We start from the raw sequence: 6,841 nt of genomic DNA, 5'->3' as shown, positions 1-6,841 counted from the left end.
CTTTCCGCTGCCCGCAGCTTCCCTATACAAGAGGTGTTATCAACCCACCTTACAGAGGAGGAAACTGAGGCTCAGAGATGTGGCATGAGCGTCACCCTTGGCAAGTTATTTACTCCCCAGTGTCTTAGAACGGCCCCTCTGGCTGCCCCATTCTCCACCACCCTAAAAGGGAATGCTCAAAATTATCTTTCCTGGGAGCTGGGAGTTCTCCCAGCTCCAGGAGACACCAGAGAACGGGGCTAAGACTGAGCTGGCAGTGCTGAGGCATGGCTTGAGGCTCTCAGAGAAGCCACGGCCACATTTTTGGACCTTACTCCATCCCCAACTCCCTCATCTTGTCAATCCCACAAAACTTTCCCTCAGAACCTCCGCATGCGAGGACAGAGGGCAGAGGAGCAGCAGAAATGGCCCTCGGAGAGGGCCGCAGGCACCTCCTCCTGCTTCTCACCCTCAGGAAAAAGTTTAGCCCCTAAGGCCTCCCCAACCCTCCACCCCCCAGGGACTCAGGACCCCATCCCTCCCAGGCCTGAGGTCCTCTTCACCAGCCTGTCCTCCACTTCATCTGGCCCCTGTCAGTCCCCTTTTTTCACTGGGATACAGAGGTCACCATGGAGAAGGGTACCATCCCATTCAAGCTGTTGTTTTGCATTTATTTCTGTGACAATCTACCTCAGCCAGTCTCTTCCCCACCAAAACTGGGTCCCCTGAATCCCTGACTCCTGCTTCCCATATCATGCCCCTTACCCCAGCCTAGCTGCTCAGTCGTCCCCAGAATCCCTACAGCATCCTCACGTGAGAGCAGGTTCCAGAACCACAGTCCAATGGAGCCCCTGGGGTCCCCTAAGCCACCTGCTCTTTACATCTACTGTAAAGGAGCAACGGAGGCCCGGAGAGGGCTGGGGACTTGCCCAAGATCACACGAAGTCAATGGCAGAGTAAGGCTTTCCCTGGAGCCGAGACATAGTTGAGTCTGTCTTAATTTTTCCAGGAACAGAAGAGAACAGGACACTGGGTACCCAGAATGCCAGGCCCTGCTCTGCCCTCAGTATCTTCATCCCCAAGAGACCAGTGTCCCCATTCCCAGGACAGACTTCCATCTCTCAGTTTTCTTGAGCTGATCCCTCCTACTGACTGTGCTCCCCGAGCCTCTCCCGGCAGCACACATTCCTCATACCTCCACGCACTGACGTACCACGTGCCTTGTAATCGCCACCCCGGTTAAACAGCACAGACCTCCACCCCACCCCAACAGGAAAGGCTTTTTTGGTTCCCTCCTCTCATCCGCCTCATCCCAAAAATCTGCCTTTGCCCTGCTCTACTTGTGTCCCAAAAGGGTATGTTACCCATGAGAGCTGGAGGAAGCAGAGGCAGGGAAGGCAAGGCCTGGGGAATGTCCAGGTCGCAGGGTGAAGGTCAAGGGGGCTGGGAGTATCCATGGAAGGTCTTGCCTGGCAGCCCCAGTGCCCTCCTAAGGGCCAGTGTTCTGCAGTTCCTCCCCTTGGAGCTCATCTGGGCGTGGAGTTGACAGAAACCTCAGACAGGGGAGGGGGTTTCTGGGGTAGGGTGCTTTGTGGGTTGCAAACTCCAATGTCTTCAGGTAATGAAAATGAGAATTCGGCGAACAAAAGAGTGCATGTCCTGCCTACAGGCACTAAAATTAACATTTTTGAAAAACCCAGTGCTGGCCAAACTAAACACTCGATATGTGGGCCATGGGCCACCAGTTTGAAACCTCTGGTTCAAAACAAGAACATTCTGTGGAGCCCTACAGAGTCTGGACACCCCTCTGGGGAAGTTAAAGATGGAGGCCCTGGCTTGCTCTGAGACTTTTCTAGTCCAACCCTAAACTCTCACCACCCGGCCACCTGAGGTTTGGCCCCACTGCCCTCTCAGTTGAAAAGGGAAGGGAGGTTAGGGTGTCCCCAGATCCCTGATTTAGGGACCACCATCTGATAAGGGCTACAGACCCCTCCAGTGCCTGAGTGGGCTAGTTTAGGGGCTAGGTCTTCTCTAATGGGGGCGCCTCTTGGGAAGAATCTGCATTGGGTCGGGGGAGAGTCCACAGGATGAGGGCTGAAAGCCAGAATCCATCGGCTCCCATCCTGTGCAGGGCCCTACCATCCTTTGGTCCCTGTCCCCCGGCCCAGGTAAAGCTGGAGCTAGAGCCTGCAGGGGACGGAGCTATCAATTTCTGTACCAATGTGTTTTGTGATTTGCAGGAAAGGGACTGAGTGCTAAGCCACGAAGGCAGCAGTAGAGATGGGGCCGGAGTACCCCTTCCCACCAGAGGGACTTCTGGAGCTGGAGGGAAAAGGAACTGTATGTGCCCTTCTGTTTGGGGAGGAGCCAGGACATTTGTGGGCTCTTGGTTGCTTCAGGTAGAGGCAAGGGGAGGAAGAGCAAGGCATTGCGAAAGTGGAGAGGAAGGCTCCTTCTGGGATGGCCTGGTTCCTGGAAGCAGAACATTCCCTAGGGACAGAGGAGCAGTCCTCCATGCCTGGCCCTCTTCACCCTCCCCTTCTCACTGCAAGGAGGGGTGCCCTCCCCCCAGCAATCCTGGCCTTTATACTATGCACAATCACTGTAAGGGCACCCCAGGCCAGGATGAAGGGGCGAGGGCCCTGAGGCACCTGCAATAATCCCAGAATGGAGGGACCCTGGAGACAGAAAGGGAAGAGAAAGGCACCAGACAGGACACAGATACTCCTCCCTCTCCTCCTCACAGAGTCTCAGACTCCCACCAGGCCGGTCTCCACTGGGCCAGACCGTCAAACTTAGGGGGGCTCATAAACAAAAGCCCCCAACCCCCAGGGTTCCTGAACCAGTCATAAACAGCTGGAAGGGACCCGAACGATTCCCAGAGCCCCCCTCTTACTATTTTCATCCCTGAGGGTCCTAGAGTTTGGGAGATTTTTTTTTTCCTCCCAAACAAGCCTCAATTCTTGAAGAATAATTAATATTTCCCATATTAAATTAACTCAAGCTGAGCTTTTGATTGCAGATAAATGCTGCCAAGACCTCAAGTTAGCTTCTAGGGCTTGAGGGTTGGGGAGGAGCTGTGTTCTGTTGGAGTGTTTACACAATTCTCAAGAGCACTAGTGGGCCCCGTTTCTGCCTCTGCACACCAAGGCTTGGGACTCCGAGGTGGAAGTCAGCGGTTTAACCGCCCAGCATCCTGCTTCACTGAAAGGGTAGGCCCGGAGAGGCAGCCAGCCCAAGGTCACACAGTGAGTTGGTGGCAGGCAGGGTGTTTCAGAGTGCCACTGGGACACCCCTAGCCCTGACCCCTCCACCCCAACCCCCACCGCAAGAACCACTAGCCATGCCTGAGGGGCCGATTTCCCTCCTTCAGCACAATTCCCGGTGATTCTCCCCTCCAGACTCTCTCTTCGTCCGCTCCCAAATGCGTCCCCACCCCTGCCCATTTCTGTTCCCTATTCCTGTCCGACCTCCTGGTATTTACTACATCTGTGCCATCCTCAGTCCTCCACCCCCAATCACGCCTCTGCGCTTCCCCCAGGAGGGGGAGGGGCCCCAAGCTGGGGCTTCTGTACTGAGACTTTTGTACACCACAAACTTTTTGTATATTTTTAATTTTACTGCGACATGAGATATTAAAAGTCATTTCAGTACGTGTTGTCTGTGTCCTATTGTTTTGCTGTTCTGGGCCAGAGGAAGGAGAAGGGGGAGGTGGGGGTGGGGAGGAAGGATGTCCACTGCCACAAAGACTTTCGACTGGGAGAGGTTAGGTTGTCACACAAACTCCCTGGTGATTGGACAGAGCCTCAATCAATCAACCAGAAAGGGGAGGGGTTCCGCAAAAGTTTTAGGAATTATTTTCAAACTCTTCATTTGCAGATAAGGGGGGAAAAAATGGGGTGGGAGCCGACTTGCCAGAGGTCAGAGAATGAGTCCATGACAAAATCAGGACCCAGACTAAAGTTTCTAAGGCCCAAACCACAAATATGTATTGAGTACCTACTGTGTATGCCAGGCCCTCTTTCAGGCACCGTGAAGGGAAAACGAAAACAGACAAGGTCCCTGCCCTTATGGAGTTTCCATAAAGTCTCCTTGCCTCCGGGTTTTCATCCTGTAATCCAGCGGCTCTCAGACTTCAAAATGCATCAGAATCACTTGGGGTAGAGAGGATATGTTTTAAATGCAGATTTCGATCTCCGTAACCAGCAAGTGGATCGAGCCTGCCTGGGAATCTGCATTTAGAAGATTCTGGTGCAAGGGGGCTGAGGACCTCACTTGGAGGACCGCTGCTTCACAGCATCCTCCTATAAATCTGATCGTGACATTTCCTTGCGTTAGCGCCTCCCGTGGCTCCCCGGGACTTTCAGGATAAAGGTCAAAGCCTGATGACTTTTTCACAGGCTGAGCCCAAATTGCCTCTCGCACCCCATCTCCAACATTATCCTGTCAGCTGCTCCCCCAAAGCGTCTCCAAACCACCCATGTTTCTGTTTCTGTGAGACTCTCCTGGTTGCCACCAACGGCCTCTCTCAGCACTCTTTCATGCAGGGAGAGCCCCACTTTCCTAGGGGGCTCCATCCAAAGTGTTCAGGGAATGTATTCACATACCTGTCCCCGAAAAGAAAGTCACCATTGGCCTAAGACAGTGGTTCTCCTAGAGTGGTTCCCAGACCAGCGGCACCAGGGAACTTGTTAGAAATGCTAAGTCTCAGGGCCCCCCCTAGACCTACTGAATCGGCCATTGTGGGGAGGGGAGCCGCATGCTTTTAAACGCTTTATAGGTGATTTTGATGCACACTCAAGTTTGAGAACCATTGGTCCAAGATAATTCCCATGACGGAGGATTGGTGGGATTAGAGGCATGTGATCCAATTCTGGGAGGCAGAGACCACTACGTGTCCCCCAGGATCTGCCCCTTTTTCTGTAAAGGAATTTTTAGTGGGGCATATCCAATCCAGACTACATTTCCCAGCCTCCTTTGCAATATACGCTATCTTGAAAACAAGTTCCGGCCAATGGGAGACTAGCAGTAGAACTTTGGGCTACTTTCAGATCTTCCCTTCAAAGCGGGGGCTCTGCTCTCCCTGGCTCTGTTTACCCTTCTACTGGCTGGGCTGCCGCTGTGGGGAGAGCCATCTTGAAGCTGAGAGCAAAACCCTAGTAGGGGGCAGCAAGCTAGGTAGCCCCTGGGTCCTGCATACACGGGGCTGCCACACCTGTCCTGGACTACTTTTGTGATAGAAGAGATAAGCTTCTATCATGTCTAAGCCACTGTTATTTAGGTCTTTGTTGCAGCCGAAATATGTTCTGGCTAATATGTCTGGCCTTAGATTCCTAAGAGAAGTCTTTGGAAGAATTTCTAGGAAAGATTTTCCCTCATGATAAAAACACACCAAAAGGGAAAACCCATGGCCTCATCAAGGGTTGATGGCATCAAAAGCCTAATAATAATAATAATAATAATAATAATCCTAAAGCCACACAGCCATCTTGCCAGCTGTATGAGTTTTCTAGGGCTGCCAAAACAAATTACCACACGCTGGGTGACTTAAACAGCCGAAATTCATTTTCTCATAATTCTGGAAGCTAGAAATCTAACATCGCGGTGTCGGCAGGGTTGGTTTCTTCTGAGACCTCTCACCTTGGCTTGCAGATGGCCGCCTTCTCAGGGTGTCTTTACATGGTCTTTCCTCTGTGTGCGCGTATCCCTGGTGTCTCTGTGTGACAAATGTCCTCTTGTTATAGCAACGCCAGTCAGATTAGATTAGAGATCCCTGCCTCATTTTAATCTCCAAAAAAAGTCACATTCAGAGGCACTGGGTGTCGGTGCTTCAACATGTAAATTTGGGAGACACGATCCAGCCCACAATACCGGCAAAGAACAAATATAAGGAACTTGCTGCCATCTTTGAGCTGCTCAGTTGACCAGCCCTGAAATCACCATTGAACTTCCTGACCTTATTGTCTAAAACACCTTTGATAGAGCAGTCTTTTTTTTTGTTCAAGCTGTCCCCTGTGTCTAGAGTGACCTTCCTTCCACACAGCCTTCAAGTCTTGAATGCCATGGGCTTGCTGAACAGCTCCTGATTCTGCCTTCCCCAAACTAGTCACTTGCCTTATATCGAGTTCTTTACCGACGTGCGTGTCTCTCTAACCAGGGCAGGGTCAGCATACGCATTGAACACCAAATGCCACATTCCCCCCTCCCGTCCCAGGGCAGGCATTGATAATCAATCCCTTTTTCATGCCGGGAGTGGATCTGGTGTTTATAATCCTCTACACAGAGCTCCCGGCAGCCGCTGCCAATCAGCTGGAGGGGGTTCAATGGAGATGAATACTATTTGCCACAACGGCTAAGTCTTTGAGAGCAGGGATGTTGTTTTACTCATTTCTTTTATGATTCACAAGCTAATTTGAATAGTAAATGTTATCATTGTGTTCTTCTGTTTTCGTTTAATCCCTGCAGCAGTCTCAAGCACCAGCGTTATCCTGCTTTTGACACAAGAGGATTCTGGGCTCAGAGAGATGGACTAACTACCTGTTCAAGGTCATAGGCATTTAAACCCCTAAGGGCCACACATCTCCACCTACTTCCACTGACATTTTTAAGCACTTGATCTGTCTATGGCCTCAAGGTGGGCACTGCAGGGAGTAAGACATAGATAGTTTGCTGTTTCTAACGGCACTCAGAACATTTCTTGTCCTAGTTGAGATTCCCAGCAGTTCAGTGATGTTTGCAGTTAGTCCAGGAATAATAGATGTCTCCATTTTACAGACAGGTGAAACTGAGGCACAGAGAGAGGAAAGCATTTGCAGAAGCCAGCCGTGGAGGTGCCAGAGCAAGAAACCACCTTGCGTTCCCT

The sequence above is a fragment of the Desmodus rotundus genome, chromosome 6 (assembly GCF_022682495.2).
Source record: "Desmodus rotundus isolate HL8 chromosome 6, HLdesRot8A.1, whole genome shotgun sequence".
Classification (NCBI taxonomy): Eukaryota; Metazoa; Chordata; class Mammalia; order Chiroptera; family Phyllostomidae; genus Desmodus; species Desmodus rotundus.
Note: the sequence above shows the minus strand (reverse complement) of the source record.